The 18,043-nt window shown below is 44.5% G+C and overlaps 1 protein-coding gene across 4 annotated transcripts in view; it reads left to right on the forward strand.

The window, feature by feature from the left end:
* The window catches only part of LOC122542064 (transcriptional enhancer factor TEF-1-like), an 87,773-nt gene that overhangs the window by 36,721 nt on the left and 33,009 nt on the right, over positions 1-18,043 (forward strand). The gene's annotated exons all lie outside the window — the stretch shown is intronic.

Genomic DNA, 18,043 nt, shown 5'->3' on the forward strand with positions numbered 1-18,043 from the left:
TCTCCTGACGTCCCCAACAGTACCCTTCCACCGACACTCTCATTTGTTTGGCCGAACTGGTCCTCACCTTCAACAATTTCTCCTTTGAATCCTCCCACTTCCTCCAGACCAAAGGGGTAGCCATGGGCACACGTATGGGCCCCAGCTATGCCTGTCTCTTTGTTGGCTACGTAGAGCAGTTGATCTTCCGTAATTACACCGGCACCACTCCCCACCTCTTCTTCCGCTACATTGATGACTGCATTGGCGCCACCTCGTGCTCCCGCGAGGAGGTTGAGCAATTCATCAACTTCACCAACACATTCCACCCTGACCTTAAATTTACCTGGACCATCTCTGACACCTCCCTCCCCTTCCTGGACCTCTCCATCTCCATTAGTGACAACCGACTTGACACTGACATTTTTTACAAACCCACCGACTCCCACAGCTACCTGGATTACACCTCTTCCCACCCTACCTCCTGCAAAAATGCCATCCCGTATTCCCAATTCCTCCGTCTCCACCGTATCTGCTCCCAGGAGGACCAGTTCCACCACAGAACACATCAGATGGCCTCCTTCTTTAGAGACCGCAATTTCCCTTCCCACGTGGTTAAAGATGCCCTCCAACGCATCTCATCCACATCCCGTATCTCTGCCCTCAGACCACACCCCTCCAACTGTAACAAGGACAGAAGGCCCCTGGTGCTCACCTTCCTTCCACACTACCAATCTTTGCGTAAACCAAATCATCTGCTGACATTTCCGTCACCTCCAAACGGACTCCACCACCAGGGATATATTTCCCTCCCCACCCCTTTCCGCCTTCTGCAAAGACTGTTCCGTCCATGACTACCTGGTCAGGTCCACACCCCCCTACAACCCACCCTCCCACCCTGGCACTTTCCCCTGCCACCGCAGGAATTGCAAAACCTGCACCCACACCTCCCCTCTCACCTCCATCCAAGGCCCTAAAGGAGCCTTCCACATCCATCAAAGTTGTACCTGCACATCCACCAATATCATTTATTGTATCTGTTGCTCCCGATGCGGTCTCCTCTACATTGGGGAAACTGGACGCCTCCTAGCAGAGCGCTTTAGGAACATCTCTGGGACACCCGCACCAATCAACCACACCGCCCTGTGGCCCAACATTTCAACTCCCCTTTTTCCCCCCCCGCCCCCCACTTTGCTGAGGACATGGAGGTCCTGGGCCTCTTTCACCGCCGCTCCCTCACCACCCGACACCTGGAGGAAGAACGCCTCATCTTCCACCTCTGAACACTTCAACCCCAGGGCATCAATGTGGACTTCAACAATTTCCTCATTTCCCCTTCCTCCACTCACCCCAGTTCCAAACTTCCAGCTCAGCACTGTCCCCATGACCTGTCCTACCTGCCTATCTTCCTTTCCACCTATCCACTCCACCCTCCTCCCTGACCTATCACCTCCATTCTCTCTTTCCCCCCCTCCCCCCAACTCACCTACTGTACTCTATGCTACTTTCTCCCCACCCCCACCCTCCTCTCATTTATCTCTCCACCCTGCAGGCTAACTGCCTCTATTCCTGATGAAGGGCTTTTGCCCAAAATGTCAATTTTCCTGCTCCTTGGATGCTGCTTGACCTGCTGTGCTTTTGCAGCACCACTCTAATCTAGAATCTGGTTTCCAGCATCTGCAGTCATTGTTTTTAGCTGGTTTCTGATTCATGTCAAGACTTAGTTACAGGGAGTGGCGACTGATGACTTCCTGACCCCGCTAACCATCCTTCATGTTAAAACAATGATTTCTGCTCAGTAAAGTGACTCAATGCCCTAAACCATTTTAGGCTTCAAAAGGAGATGCTGAAAAATATATCTACTTCTGTCAGTGTTTGTGCTTCGCCTGTTTGAAGTACATAACGACAACAGTCAATTGCACCTTAATTATCCTAAAATGCATCCTTCTTCACAGGATGCATATACTTGTTTAGGTCTGGAGTGCTTAGGTGCTAATTAATTGAGGCTAAGAGATCTGCAAATGTGTGAACTGTTAGTCATATTGATTGGATTACGCTTTCTTTAACCTGAATTAGAAAGCTGCCAATTCAAGCTCCACTAAGAATTGAGCACATCATTCAGATTCGCATCCCAAAGCTGCCTTTAAGAAATGCTGCTTTTTGGATCAAATATTAACTGGAAGTCCTTCAAATTGGCATATAAAGTCTTACAGCTGCTATCTGATTAACAGTAGGAGAGTTATGCCCAACATCTATCTATCCCTACATCTAAAAATCACACCACTACGTTACAGTCCAGCAGGTTTATTTGAAAGTACAAACTTTCAGAGCGCTGCTCCTTCATCAGGTAGCTAGTGAGGTGGGATCATAGGACACAGAGTTTATAACAAAAGATTAAAGTGTCATACAATTGATGCGATGTATTAAACAATCTCTGACCATGAAATGCAAACTGCCTGGTTTAAAATTTGCCGATTTCCCCAAAGAATTGCATTCAAAAAAGGCTTTTGCCCGAAACGTAGATTTTTCTGATCCTCGGATGCTGCCTGACCTACTGTGCTTTTCCAGCGCCACTCTGATCTTGATTCTAGTGACTCCAGTTTACATGTGCCAGGATGCTGGCTGAAAGCCATCTTGAACATTTTAAAGCTGCTTCGTTTTTGTCACCAACTATCAATTAGTGGCCAGTGTTTTTTTTCTTAGTTAATCCTCCACAGTTTTTCCCCCTTTATTAGTGTGTGTAGATGGAAAGGGAAGTAATTATGCTTTCATATTTCTAACTGTGTTGATTATCTTCACTTCTTTGTCAGTTATGGATTTTTCTATTACAATAGATAATACAAATAGGTATTTATATAAGTTTTGAGTAATGGAGGAAGAAAGCAGTTTGTGATCCGAACAATTTGCAATAAATACTAATCTACAAGACAAACAGTATTTTTTCTGCCTGAGTGAAGAATGTTTGGATGGAAAATGCACCAGTTATCCTCCTCCTTTTATAATATGAATTATTTACCCTTTGCTTTGGTATTTCTTGTGAAATGTCCCAAAATTTAGATTGTGTAGTTGAGCAACAATTGTCAACTGAGTCAAATTTGTTTATTAAAGAAATCTGGTTAATTGATCTTTTTATTCCAACCTTTATATAAATAAAGTACATACTTGAGCATGTCCGTAACTGAGTAAAGCATTTAAGTTTTTTGTGGTAGTTGCAATATTTAACTTCTGATGTAACTAAGGTAAATGTGTTAACAGACCCTTTGGGTGAAAACCCCACAGATCACATGAAATGGCAACTATGGTCAAGTGCCCTGAGCTGAACATCAATGGGCCTTTCCCTCTCTGTGCAGGCATCAGGACTCCCAGGTTGTGCCACAAAATGGAGTTCTGGGCCTCTGTCTGGACCCACCGCACTCAAAATCCGTATTACTTAGCAGAAGATTTTTTTTTGCTCTTGAGTTTTTAAGACGGTAAGCAAGGTCCTACTGTCAATCCATATTGATCTCATGAAGATCATGATCTCATGCACTGAAATAGGAAGGGATAAAGCCCCCAGCAATATTAATCTTGGCAACTAGTGATACTTGGAGAAAGTGAAGTCTGCAGATGCTGGACATCAGAGTCGAGAGTGTGGTGCTGGAAAAGCACAGCAGGTCAGGCAATATCCGAGGAGCAGAAGCATAAGCCCTTCATCAGGAATGAGGCTTGTGGGCCAGGGTGCTGAGACATAAATGGGATGGGGGGGGGGGGGTGGAGAGAAGGCAGCTGAGAATGCGATAGGTAGATGGAGTGGGGGTGAAGGTGAGAGGTCAGAGAAGAGGGTGGAGTGGATAGATGGGAAAGGTGATGGACAGGTCAAGAGGACAGTGCCAACTTGGAGGTTGGGGACATGAGGAAACTGGTGAAATTCACATTTTTCCTGTGTGGTTGCAGGGTCCCAAGGCAGAAGATGAGGTGTTCTTCCTCCAAAGTGTCTGGTGGTAAGGATTTAGCGATGGGGGAGGCCCAGGACCTGCATGTCCTTGACTGAGTGGAAGGAGGAGTTGACGTGTTCAGCCACAGAGCAGTGGGTTAGGTTGATGCCGGTATCGCAGACATGTTCTCTGAGACAATCTGCAAGTTGGCATCCTGTCTCCCTGATGCAGATGGAGGGCTAGGGTTAAAGGGTGGAGGTGTAGGAAGTGGAGGAGATGCACTGCAGGGCATTGTTGACCACATGGAAAGGGAAATTACAATCTTGGAAGGAGGAGGCCATCTGGGATTTTGATCATCTGGCAACAGATGAGGCAGAGGAATTGGGAATAAGGGATGGCATTTTTACCAGAGGTCAGGTGAGAGAAAGTGTAGTCTAGGTAGCTGTGGGTTCAGTGGGCTTGTAGTAGATGGCTGTGGTTAGTCCGTTGATGGGGATGGAGATGGAGAGAATCAGCAAGGAGAGGGAGGTGTTCAAGCGGGTCCAGGTGAATTTGAGGCTGGGGTGAAAGGTGATAGTGAAGTTAATGAACTGCTCAAACTCGTCGTGGGAGCACGAGGTAGCACCGAATCAGTCATTAATGTAGTGGAGGGGGAGGTGGTGATGCCTGTGTAACTGCGGAAAATGGACTATTCTACACACCCCATAAAAAGGCAGGCATAGCTGGGTCCCATGCAGGTGCCCATGGTTACCCCTTTAGTTTGGAGGAAGTGGGAGAATTTAAGGGTGAGGACTAGTTCAGCCAGGTAAATGAGGGTGTCAATGGAAGAGTATTGATTGGGATGACGATGGCCTCCAGCACATCCTCCACTTCCCACACCTCTGCCCTCGAACCCCACCCTTCCCAACATAACAAGGACAGACCCCCCCCCCCCCCGATCCTCACTTTCCACCCCACCAACCTCTGCATATATTGCATCATCCTCCGCCACTTCCACCACCTATAAACGAACCCACCACCAAAGAAATATTTCCCTCCCCACTCCTATGAGCGTTCCAGAGAGACCATTCCCTCCGTGACTCCCTTGTCAGGTCCACACATCCCTATACCTCCTACCCCCCAACCAGCCCACACTCCACTCCCGGCCCGTTCCCCTGCCACTGCAGCAAGTGCAAAGTCTGCGCCCGTACCTCAACCCGCTCCTCCCTGCCCACCTTACCTCCGTTCAAGGCCCCAAAGGATCCTTCCCCATCCAACAGACATTTACCTATACCTCCACCAATGTCCTCTACTGTATCTGTTTAACCCGGTGTGGTCCCCTCTACATTGGGGAGACAGGATGCTAACTTGTGGATCGTTTCAGAGAACATCTCTGGGACACCTGCACCAATCAACCCCACCGCCCTGTGACTGAACACTTCAACACCCTTTCCTCTCCCACTCTGCCAAGGATATGCAGGTCCTAGGCCACCTCCATCACTAACCCTTACCATCCAACACCTGGAGGAAGAACGCCTCATATTCTGCCTTGGGACCCTGCAACCACACAGGATCAATGTGGGTTTCACCAGTTTCCTCATTTCCCCTGTCCCCACATTATCCCAGTCCCAAGCCTCCAACTCGGCATCACCTTTCTGACTTGTCCATCGCTTTCCCACCTATCTGCTCCACCCTCCTCTCTGACCTACCACCTTCTACCTATCGCATTCTCAGCTATTTTCCTCACCCTACGCCCTCCCATTTATCTCAGCCCCTGGCCCACAAGCCTCATTCCTGATGAGCTTAGGCCTGAAACGTCGATTCTCCTGCTCCTCGAACGCTGCCTGGTCTGTGCTTTTCCAGCACCACACTAACTAGTGACACTTGCTGTACATCATGTGAGAAGTCATTGGCTGGGTGTAGAATCGGGTTGTAACATCTCTTTGTGATTAATATGCTGTCAACACTCACTTGCTGTCTAAAAGCTTGAGAAAAGAGAGCAGCTGGAGAAATTGATAGCCTGGATATTGTCTCAGTAAGAGTCAGCTAAGACTTTCTCAAAACAGGTAAAATCTAAACTGTTTGTTCTTCTTGATCCATGCTGCTTTTGCTTCCAAGGCTGAACTCCAGGCAGCCACTTGGCCTGGGTTCCCGGCTTCCAATAACATGACCAAACACTCATTTCAAATATGTCAAATGAGCAGATCCTATTGGGAACTGCCTTACACTGACCTTACACCATACCATATCAGCATCAAGGTCACTACAGGGACAGCTACTTGTGAATGATATCTAAATTTATCACTGGTCCTGATCTGCAAAATCATGCCATAGGTAAAAATGCATGTCACTTTTGAAATTCTTTCTCCATCTTGTTACAGGTGTGTATCCAGGTGCTAACTGTCCCATAGATTTTTGTCTCTTACATCCTGGAAAATCACCATTCCTGTTTCCTGTAAATCTCATTTCCTGCTTCCACAGTCCCTCCTTGTACAATTTATCTCTGCATCACCACCCTACTCCCCAAAATAGCTATCACTCACAACATCAGCTACTCTGCACCTTGATACATCCCTTCATCTGCACATATCTATCAGGAATCCAAGTTAAAGAATGATAACAGTTTTATTACTCAATTGCACTTTGTTCCTCAAACATTCTTGCTGGAGTTCAGTAGAGTGACTTCTACCCACCAGACATTTGCTATAAGACATAGGAGTGGAAGTAAGGCCATTCAGCCCATCGAGTCCACTCCGCCATTCAATCAGGGCTGATGGGCATTTAACGCCACTTACCCACACTTTTTCCCCCATATCCCTTAATTCCTTGCAAGTTTAAAAATTTATCAATCTCTGCCTTGAAGACATTTAATGTCCCGGCCTCCACTGCGCTCCGTGGCAATGAATTCCACAGGCCCACCACTCTCTGGCTGAAGAAATGTCTCCTCATTTCCATTTTAAATTGACCCCCTCTAATTCTAAGGCTGTGCCCACAGGTCCTAGTATCCCCACCTGACAGAAACATATTCCCAGCATCCACACTTTCTAAGCTGTGTATTATCTTCTAAGTTTCTATTAGATCTCCCCTCAACCTTCTAAACTCTAATGAATACAATCCCAGGATCCTCAGCCGTTCATTGTATGTCAGGCCTACCATTCCAGGGATCATCCGTGTGAATCTCTGCTGGACACCCTCCAGGGCCAGTATGTCCTTTCTGAGGTATGGAGCCCAAAACCGGAAACAGTATTCTAAATGGGGCCTAACCAGAGCTTTATAAAGTATCTGTAACATATCGCTGCTTTTACATTCCAACCGTCTTGAGATAAATGACAAGATTACATGTGCTTTCTTAAACATGGTCTCAATCTGCAAGTCAACCTTTACAGAATCCTGAAATCACACTCCCAGATCCCGTTGCTCTTTGGCTTTAGGAATTTTCTCACCGTTTAGAAAATAGCCCCTCCCAGTATTCTTTTTTCCAACGTGCAAGACCTCACATTTGCTCACATTGAATTTCATCAGCCATTTCTTGGACCACTCTCCTAGACTGTCTAAATCTTTCTGCAGCCTCATCACCTCCTCAGAACTACCTGCCTGTCCACCTAACTTCATATCATCGGTGAACTTCACCAGAATGCCCCCAGTTCCTTCATCCAGATCATTAATATATAAAGTGAATAGCTGCGGTCCCAACACTGAACCCTGCGTGACACCACTTATCACTAGCTGCCATTCCAAAAAATAACCTTTTATCCCACCTCTCTGCCTTCTGTCAGACAGCCAATCCCCAATCCATGCCAGTAGCTCACCTTGAACACCATGGGCCCTCACCTTACTCGGCAGCCTCCTGTAAGGCACCTTATCAAAGGCCTTTTTGGAAGTCTAGGTAGATAATATCCACTGGATTTCCCTGATCTAACCTAATTATTACCTCTTCAAAGAATTATAACAGGTTTGTCAGGCACGACCTCCCCTTACTAAACCCATGCTGACTTGTTCTAATCCGACCCTGCACTTCCAAGAATTTAGAAATCTCATCCTTAACAATGGATTCTAGAATTTTGCCTACAACCGAGGTTAGGCTAATCGGCCTATAATTTTCCATCTTTTGTCTTGATCCTTTCTTGAACAAGAGGGTTATAACTGCGATTTTCAAATCATCTGGGACTTTCCCTGACTCCAGTGATTTTTGAAAGATTACAACCAACGCCTTCGCTATTCCTTCAGCCACCTCCCTCAGAACTCAAGGATGTACCCCAACGGGGCCAAGAGATTAATCAATTTTTAGACCTTTTAGCTTTTCTAGCACTTTCTCTTTTGTAATGGCTACCATACTCAACTCTGCCCCTTGACTTTCCTTAATTGTTGGGATATTACTCATGTCTTTCACTGTGAAGACTGACACAAAGTATTTATTAAGTTCTTCAGGTATTTCCTTATCTCCCATCACTAGCCTTCCTGCATCAATTTGGAGTGGCCTAATTTCTACTCTTGGCCTCTCGTTTGTTTCTTATGTATTGAAAGAAACTTTTACTATCATTTCTAATATTACTGGCTAGCTTACCTTCATATTTGATCCTCTCCTGCCTTATTTCTCTCTTTGTCATCCTCTGTTTTTGTAGTCTTCCCAATCTTCTGACTTCCCAGTGCTCTTAGCCACTTTACAGGCTCTCTTTTTCTGTGATACATTTCCTGACTTCCTTGGTCAGCCAAGGCTGTCTAATTCCACCCCCACCCCCGCCCCCTCACCTGATAATCTTTCTTTTCTTTGGGATGAACCTCCTGTACTGTGTCCTCAATTACACCCAGTAACTCCTGCCATTGTTGCTCTACTGTCTTCCCTCCTTCTATGTAACTATTTTGGGTGGTCAGTCAGCCAGACAATGAGTACGATGAACGAGTAAATCTGCAACTAGAGGTTTTATAGTCGAGATAGAATCTCGTTCATCTTCAATATTTGTCATAGGATGGTGATTTTAGGAATAGGAATACATGCTGATTTTGCTGTTCCCTGAAATCTGAGACCACCAAGGTGATTGGTAACACCCACATCACCCCTGCAGCTGACATTAGCTGCACATGACTGAATCCACTTTTAAATTAGTTTGATCTGAAATCTTGATGACCGTAGACATTGTTTCTGGCATTTTTTTTGTTCATAGGTCTGTGTCAATATGGCATAAGCTGCAAAACCTCCAGGCCACAGGTTACGGTTGATGTGTAGTTGCGATTTTTTTTGTGTGGGCATACTGGTGTCTCTGTCAGTGATTTTTTTTTTCAATACATTCCAGCCCATTCATTCACAACAATGATGGCTGATACTGCAATTGGCAATACATGTGACTGCTACATTTCAAGATGTTGTGATAGTCACAACATAGACTTGCATTGATAAAACCATCAGTGTGTAACTGTCTTGTAATATGTTATAGAACATAGAAGAATACAACGCAGTACAGGCCCTTCGGCCCTCGATGTTGCGCCGATCCAAGCCCAGCTAACCTACACTAGCCCACTATCCTCCATATGCCTATCCAATGCCCATAATGAGGGAGAGTCCACCACTGCTACTGGCAGGGCATTCCATGAACTCACGACTCGCTGAGTAAAGAACCTACCCCTAACATCTGTCCTATACCTACCACCCCTTAATTTAAAGCTATGTCCCCTTGTAATAGCTGACTCCATACGTGGAAAAAGATTCTCACTGTCGACCCTATCTAAACCCCTAATCATCTTGTACACCTCTATCAAGTCACCCCTAAACCTTCTTTTCTCCAATGAAAACAACCCCAAGTGCCTCAGCCTTTCCTCATACGATCTTCCTACCATACCAGGCAACATCCTGGTAAACCTCCTCTGCACCCGTTCCAGTGCCTCCACATCCTTCCTATAGTATGGCGACCAAAACTGCACACAATACTCCAGATGCGGCCGCACCAGAGTCTTATACAACTGCAACATGACCTCAGTACTCCGGAACTCAATTTCTCTACCAATAAAAGCCAGTACGCCATATGCCTTCTTTACCTGGGTGGCAACTTTCAGAGATCTGTGTACATGGACACCAAGATCCCTCTGCTCATCCACACTACCAAGTATCTGACCATTAGCCCAGTACCCCATCTTTTTGTTACTCTTACCAAAGTGAATCACCTCACACTTAGCTACATTGAACTCCATTTGCCACCTTTCTGCCCAGTTCTGCAGCTTATCTATATCCTGCTGTAACCTGCCACATCCTTCCTCACTGTCAACAACTCCTCCGACTTTCGTATCATCCGCAAACTTGCTCACCCAACCTTCTAACCCCTCCTCCACGTCATTTATAAAAATGACAAACAGCAATGGTCCCAAAACTGATCCTTGCGGAAATCCGCTAGTAACTGCACTCCAAGATGAACCTTTGCCATCAACTACTACCCTCTGTCTTCTTCCAGCCAGCCAACTCCTAATCCAAACCTCCAACTCACCCTCAATGCCATACCTCCGTATTTTTTGCAGTAGTCTACTATGGGGAACCTTATCAAACGCCTTACTAAAATCCATATACACCACATCTACCGCTTTCCCCTCGTCCACCTCCTTAGTCACCTTCTCAAAGAATTCAATCAGGTTTGTGAGGCACGACCTGCCCTTCACAAAACCACGCTGACTATCCTTGATCACATTATTCCTATCCAGATGTTCATAAATCCTATCCCTTACAATTCTCTCTAAGATTTTGCCCACAACAGAAGTGAGACTCACCGGCCTATAGTTACTAGGGTTATCCCTACTCCCCTTCTTGAACAAGGGAACCACATTTGCTATCCTCCAGTCTTCTGGCACTACTCCTGTAGACAACGAGGACATAAAAATCAAGGCCAATGGCTCTGCAATCTCCTCCTTTGCTTCCCAGAGAATCTTAGGATAAATGCCATCAGGCCCAGGGGACTTATCTATTTTCACCCTTTCCAGAATTTCCAACACCTCTTCTCTACATACCTCAAAGCCATCCATTCTACTTAATTGTGACTCAGTATTCACATTGACAACAATGTCCTGTTCCTGATTGAATACTGACGAAAAGTATTCGTTCAGTGTCTCCCCAATCTCTTCAGCCTCCACACGGAACTTCCCACTACTATCCTTGACTAGACCTATTCCTACCCTAGTCATTCTTTTATTCCTGACATACCTATAGAAAGCCTTAGGGTTTTCCCTAATCCTACCAACTAAGGACCTTTCATGTCCCCTCCTTGCTGCTCTTAGCTCTCTCTTCAGGTCCTTCCTGGCTACCTTATAACTCTCAATCGCCCCAATTGAACCTTCACGCCTCATCTTTACATAGGCCGCCCTCTTCCATTTAACAAGGGATTCCAATTCCTTATTAAACCACGGCTCCCTCACACGACCCTTTCCTCCCTGCCTGACAGGTACATACTTATCAAGGACACTCAATAGTTGCTCCTTGAACAACCTCCACAAATCAATTACGTCCTTGCTTTGAAGCTTACTTTTCCAAACCACACATCCTAAGTCATGCCTCACCGCATCATAATTTCCCTGCCCCCAGCTATAGCTCTTGCCCTGTAGTGCACACTTATCCCTCTCCATCACGAGAGTAAAAGTCACCGAATTGTGGTCACTGTCCCCAAAGTGCTCACCTACCTCTAATTCTAACACCTGGCCTGGTTCATTACCCAGAACAAATCCAGTATGGCCTCACCTCTTGTTGGCCTATCTACATATTGTGTCAGGAAACCCTCCTGCACACATTGGACAAACACTGACCCATCTAACGAACTTGAGCTATAGCTTTCCCAATCAATATCAGGAAAGTTAAAGTCCCCCATAACAACCACCCTATTACTTTTACTCTTCTCTTGAATCATCCTCGTAATCCTTTCTTCTACATTTCTAGGACTATTAGGAGGCCTGTAAAAAAACTCCTAACATGGTGAGCTCACCTTTCCTATTCCAAACCTCAGCCCAAACTACCTCAGATGGCGAGTCTTCATCCATCGTCCTTTCCACAGCTGTAATACTATCTTTGACAAGCAATGCCACACCTCCCCATCTTTTACCCCCACTTCTGACCCTACTAAAACATTTAAACCCTGGGACCTGCAACAGCCAATCCTGTCCCTGTTCTACCCATGTCTCCATAATAGCCACAACATCGAAGTCCCAGGTACCAACCCACGCTGCAAGTTCACCTACCTTATTTCGTATAACTTGCATTGAAGTATACACACTTCAAGCCACTTTCCTGTTTACAGGCACCCTCCTTTGAAATTGATGCCATGTTCCTAACCTCCCTACACTCCAGGTCCTGCACCCTAAAGCTACAGTCTGGGTTCCCATGCCCCTGCAGAGTTAGTTTAAACCCCCCCCAAGAGCACTAGCAAACCTCCCACCAAGGATACTGGTGCCCCTCAGGTTCAGGTGCAGACCATCCTGTTTATAGAGGTCCCACCTTCCCCAGAAGGAACCCTGTTATCCAAATACCGGAATCCCTCCCTCCTGCACCATCCCTGTAGCCACGCATTTAACTGTTTTCTCTCCCTATTCCTCGACTCTCTATCACGTGGCACGGGTAACAAACCAGAGACAACAACTCTGTCTGTTCTAACTCTGAGCTTCCAACCTAGCTCCCTGAAAGCCTGCGTAACATCCTCAGCCCTCTTCCTACCTATGTCATTGGTGGCAATGTGGACCACGACTTCGGGCTGCTCCCCCTCCCCCTTAAGGACCCGGAAAACACGATCAGAGACATCACGTACCCTTGCACCTGGGAGGCAACATACCAAACGTGAGTCTCTCTCGTTCCCACAAAACCGCCTATCTGTGCCCCGAACTATCGTGTCCCCAATAACTATTGCTCTGCTCTTCTCCACCCTTCCCTTCTGAGTAACGGGACAGGCTCCGTTCCAGAGGCCTGAGCCCCGTTACTTACCCCTGGTAAGTCGTCCCCCCACAAGTATCCAAAACGGTAAACTTGTTCTGAGTTATCAAAAATACCAGGAATGAGGACATGCTTACCTTCGTTGGTCAGAGCATTGAATCTAGGAGTTGGAAGATCATGTTGCAGGAGGTCATTGGTTAGATGACTTTGGAGTGCTACATGCAATTCTGGTCTCCCTGCCACAGGAAGGATTGTTGTGAAACATGAAAGAGTTCAAAAAGATTTACAAGGACGTTACCATGGTTGGAGGGTTTGAGCCATAGGGAAAGGCTGAATAGGTTGGGGCTATTTTCCCTGGAGTGTCGGAGACTGAGCGGTGACCTTATAGAGGTTTATAAAGTAATGAGGGGCATGGGTAGGGTGAATAGCCAAGGTCTTTTCCCCAGGGTGGTGGAGTCCAAAACTAGAGAGCATAGGTTTTAGGTGAGGGGGGAAAGATTTAAAAAGGACCTCAGGGACAACTTTTTCATGTAGAAGGTGGTGTGTATATGGAACAAGTTGCCAGAGGAAGTAGTGGAGGCTGGTACAATTACAACATTTAAAATACATCTGGATGGGTAGATGAATAGGAAGGGTTCAGAGGGGTATGGGCCAAATGTTGGCAAATGGGACTGGATTAATTTAGGATATCTGGTTGGCACAGACTAGTTGTACCAAAGGGTCTGTTTCCATGCTGTATGCCTCTATGACTGTAAGTAATTGCTACAGGATACCTAACACTATATAAGGATGAAACAGCATCAACTGCCCATTAGTCATTTGTCCCACAATACTTGAATATGCTGAAAAAAGCTTTTTGTCTGCACTCACCAATTTGCAAGAATACCTACTTAAGGAGAAAACCAACATTTGTTTTGCGTTAAAAGAGAGTGCTGTCTGGTTGGGAAATGTACTCAGGTAGAAGTTGGCCATGGAGAATGCTGCAGTTCATGCTTGATCAAGGCATTGTATGAGAACTGACCATCTACTTTGAGCTGAAATAGGTTCAGTGCATATACATATCCTTTCTTTGCAAAGAACAAGGCCCTATGCATTAATATGCAGCTTTCAATATGCAAAAGTGTGCCATACTGTGAGCCTAACCAATTTTAAATAGTTTGTCAGTGTAATTCTTCATACATTTGCGATTATCCAGCAAAGATTGTCCAATTGAGGTATCACTTCTAATTTTGGATACGGGTGCTGTGGGTTTTGCAAGTGTGAGATGGTTGAAAATTGAGTAGCTTGATTGTTGTGAACAGCCAAAGGATATGCTGTCTGATTAAAATCTATCAGTCTTTAGGAAGCACAACCTGGACTCAAGCATTATGATTCATATGCCACAATATTTATTGTATGATGAACAGAATGTTCCTTTGGCTTGGCAACAGCATCCTGTTAGGGGCAAATGCCACTTGTGGTGTTGCTGCTGCATAGTAGCAGTACAGCGAGCTTTGAAATGATCTGATCAGGTTTGCTATTATTCCAGGGGATGACTTTGTGCTGTATCCAGCATCAGGCTGCACAGTGAACAAATGACTAGATCCCTTTTTGGGATTGATGAATGGATCAACTTATGCACGTGGGACTGTAAGAACCCCAATGTGACCAGTAAGGTAGGTTTGTAGTACAGTCTCCAACCCCTCCCCCAACTTACAGCCAGAATCTCAATAAGGGTGTCAATAAAAGAGTTCACTTTGACTGACTGTTCCATTTCAAAAATGAATTTGAGCATAGAATGAAGCCCATTAAGAGGCGTAAGGAAAATATTTCACACAACTGGGATTTGAGCACACAAAACACAATCTATATATTAGAAACATGCAAGGGCTAGGAGGTTAGGTGGTCATTCTGTCAGAGACCCATTTCTCATGGAATCCTACCATATTTTGTGAGCACTGATGATCCCATGGTGATTCCACCTACTTGGGAATTCGTGGTGCTCTTAAAAATGCACTCAGCTGCTCATATTGTTGAGTTTATAAATGTAATGAATACCAATATATACAATGGTGGCAGCTCTTCAATCCTGTACACAAGTCATAGAATCCCTACAGTGTGGAAGCAGGCCATTTGGTCCATCAAGTCCACACCAACCCTCCAAAGAGCATCCCATCCAGACCCACCACCCCCCTACCCTGTAACCTCTTGTGATTTAAACTCAATGTACAATTTGCCTTTTTGATCACTGCTGCATCCAGTCATACCTTCAATGCAATATGGGAGAATAACAAAATTAATGTTATTGCTTTCAACTAGAAGAATGAGAGAGTGGGAGCACCATCTGAATACTAAGACGCTGGGTAATATCCATTCTATGTCTGGGTAAGTAAACAGCAGACATGCTTTACTGGAATACAACAGTAGAATTTAGGCGAGCCATTTCTGGTGCTTTTAAGTTTATCCTTCCCACTGAGATTGAAAATATAGAGAACAAATTTCCATCAATACTAAAGTTTACATTCCATATGTACATGCTTGTTTGTGAATAAATGATCTAAGTCAGACTTTAACAGCACTTTCCAAATCTGTGATCACTACCACCTAGAAGGAAAAGGGCAGTATCTACACTATCACCTGCAACTTCCCTTCAAGCCACACAGCATGCTGACTTGGAAGCATGTCACCAGTTCTGGGTCAAATCTACATTCTCAGGACTGCTGCTTTTGAGAAACACATTCAGGAATGGGCAATAAATGCTGGCCCAGCCAGTGATGCCTACATTGTCTGAATGTTTGTTTTTTAAGAAACTCCTCCTATATTGCATTCTTTTAGTCTATGGGCTCATCACTGTTTTGGTTCCCCTGTTATAGATATCCTCTCATATCAAAATGTCATCCAACATAGGTAAAACTCCAATGCAGTGTACAGCTTGCATGTTAACACATGACCTGAAAGGGAGCTAAATGAAGCTGTGGCTTTGGTTATCCTAAAAGGCATGTTGTAATATAGAGACACTGAAACCGATTACCGTGCCTCTGCTGAAACCATGATGAGAAGCGTCTCATTAAACACCAAATCCAGAATCTCCTGATGGCTATGAACATGCTGCTGCTGGTCACTAAACAGATCATACAAAGGAAAAGGGACATGTTAGAACCTGAGCTACAGTTTGAGAATTGAAATGTCATTAACATCTGTATCAGAGCACAATAATTGTTTGTTAAAGTTTTAGTGTATGTTTAACCTACAATTTATTTTATCCAATTTGTCAATTTTATGCACTACGGAGTTGGGAGGAAGGAGATAATATTGCAGTCATAGCACTGGATTAGTAATCCAAGCTAATGTTCTGAGGATATAGTTCAAATCCACTCTGGCAACTGGTGGAATTTTGATTCGTTTAAGAAAATCTGAAATTAAAAGCTAGTCTCAGCAATGATGACCATTGTCATTAAGATCCATCTGGTTTGCTGATGTCCTTTCGGGGAGAAAATCTGCTATCCTTGCCTGCTCTGGTCTACATGTAACTTTAGACTAACAACAATGTGGTTGACTCTGGAATGGCCCTGACAAGTCATTTAGATCAAGGACAAATAGAGACCGACGACAAATGTTGGTCTTGTCAGCAATGCTCATATCCCCCCCCCTCCCCCCCACCACCACCACCACCTCTGCTGTTATATAGCAGCATTCACCAGAATGGTGACTCCTACTCTGTAAGGATTGATTAGAACACTTGATGAGAAAAAGCTGCAAATCTGAGCATGAGAGATGTTACTAAAACTGGATGAGTGAGGATCAACCTCAATCTGCCTGAGTGTATTTTCCAATCAGTATGTCTAGGATATGTGATTTCATGTCTATTTGGTATTGGATGGTGAGGAAATAACACTCCTGATCATAAAGGAATAAAAGCAATGAGATGTATGATTCCGCAAGAGATGTCTGTTTTCACATCAAAACTAGAGCTCCGTATCTGAAAGCATTCTGTAATTTTGTTGACAATTAATACAGTACATGAAAGCTAATAATGGACTCCTAGTTCATTTGGTGAAGTTTTCAGTAAGGTTGCATTTGTTCAACCAGTGAGCTTGGATCCAAATTCCGTGCTGTGGTGTGTATCTGATATATTGGGAAGGGAAATAGCACTTATCAGAATCATGAGTAATTTTGAAAAGGCAGCTTTAAATAGGAAAGGGAAATTAACAAAAGTAAAGTTACTGTTACTAATAAAATTGAGAAAGAAACAGAAATTGTTGGAAATGTTCAGGTCTCATGGCATTTGTAGAGAAGGAAACTGATTTAACATTTCACACCTGAGACCTTTTTATTAGAGCAGAGAGGGAAGATTGGCTGAATGTGGGCAAATGATTACAAGCAATCTTCATGGTGTTCAGGGGGAGGAAATAGTCCTCAAGTTAGCAGCATTAAAAAGCAACAGAATGGCCAGAAATTTGACTGTTTTAAAAGTCAGGGGAAACTTAAAGCCAGCAAAACCATTGCACTTATAGATTCAAATTTAAGCATTTTGGTTTGAATTTTATTTCTGTATTATTTGTAACAAATGTATCCAGAGTGCAGGGATAAAACACTTGACCACACTAGCAAAAGGCACAAATGTATAGCTCCATTACCATTGTTAAATATTATCTTAGGGAGCTGAATAATATGGAGGAAAATCTCAGGATTACTTATGAAACTGCTGATCCTTTAGTGGCCTTTTGTGAAGGAAAGGAGGTGTGTGGAAATGGTGCTCGAATCTGAAAGAGAAGGGGGAGAGAGACGACCAGTAACTGCTTAGAAGTTCAGAGGCATGGTGATGGTTAAGGAAAGATGCTATATCCACCAGGGTCTAACAGAACACGCCCAGAATTCTTGACAGCAATGCGCAGAGCGTGGTAATCAAGCAATTTGCAGTCACTCTAAACATAGAGAAAAGCAAAGCCTGAAATGGTTCCCTAGTCAAGGAAAAAGAATTTTTTTCTTTTTTTGTTTCAATATTGACAGTACATTGAGCTGCTTTGCAATTGTTTTACAATGTGCAAAAAGAATTGAGGTAATTTAACAAAAGAATTCGTGTGGGTCACTTAGTTTTTAAACTGGACAAAGGGTGATTGGACTCCAAACTGAATCAGATCTGTTGTTGCAGAGTGCTGCTTGCATTGAGATGGGTAACTGAGAAGGAAGGAGTTGCAAGAAGAAGTTTGGTTTTGTTCAGCCAAAGCCAATGCTGTTTTCATATAAGCATCGTGCCGAATGATGAAAGTCTTTTGCAACCGTGGCATCCATGGAGAGATCA

Source organism: Chiloscyllium plagiosum, unplaced genomic scaffold, assembly GCF_037043375.1.
Source record: "Chiloscyllium plagiosum isolate Xiang-an unplaced genomic scaffold, Cpla_swu_hap1 HiC_scaffold_33, whole genome shotgun sequence".
NCBI lineage: Eukaryota > Metazoa > Chordata > Chondrichthyes > Orectolobiformes > Hemiscylliidae > Chiloscyllium > Chiloscyllium plagiosum.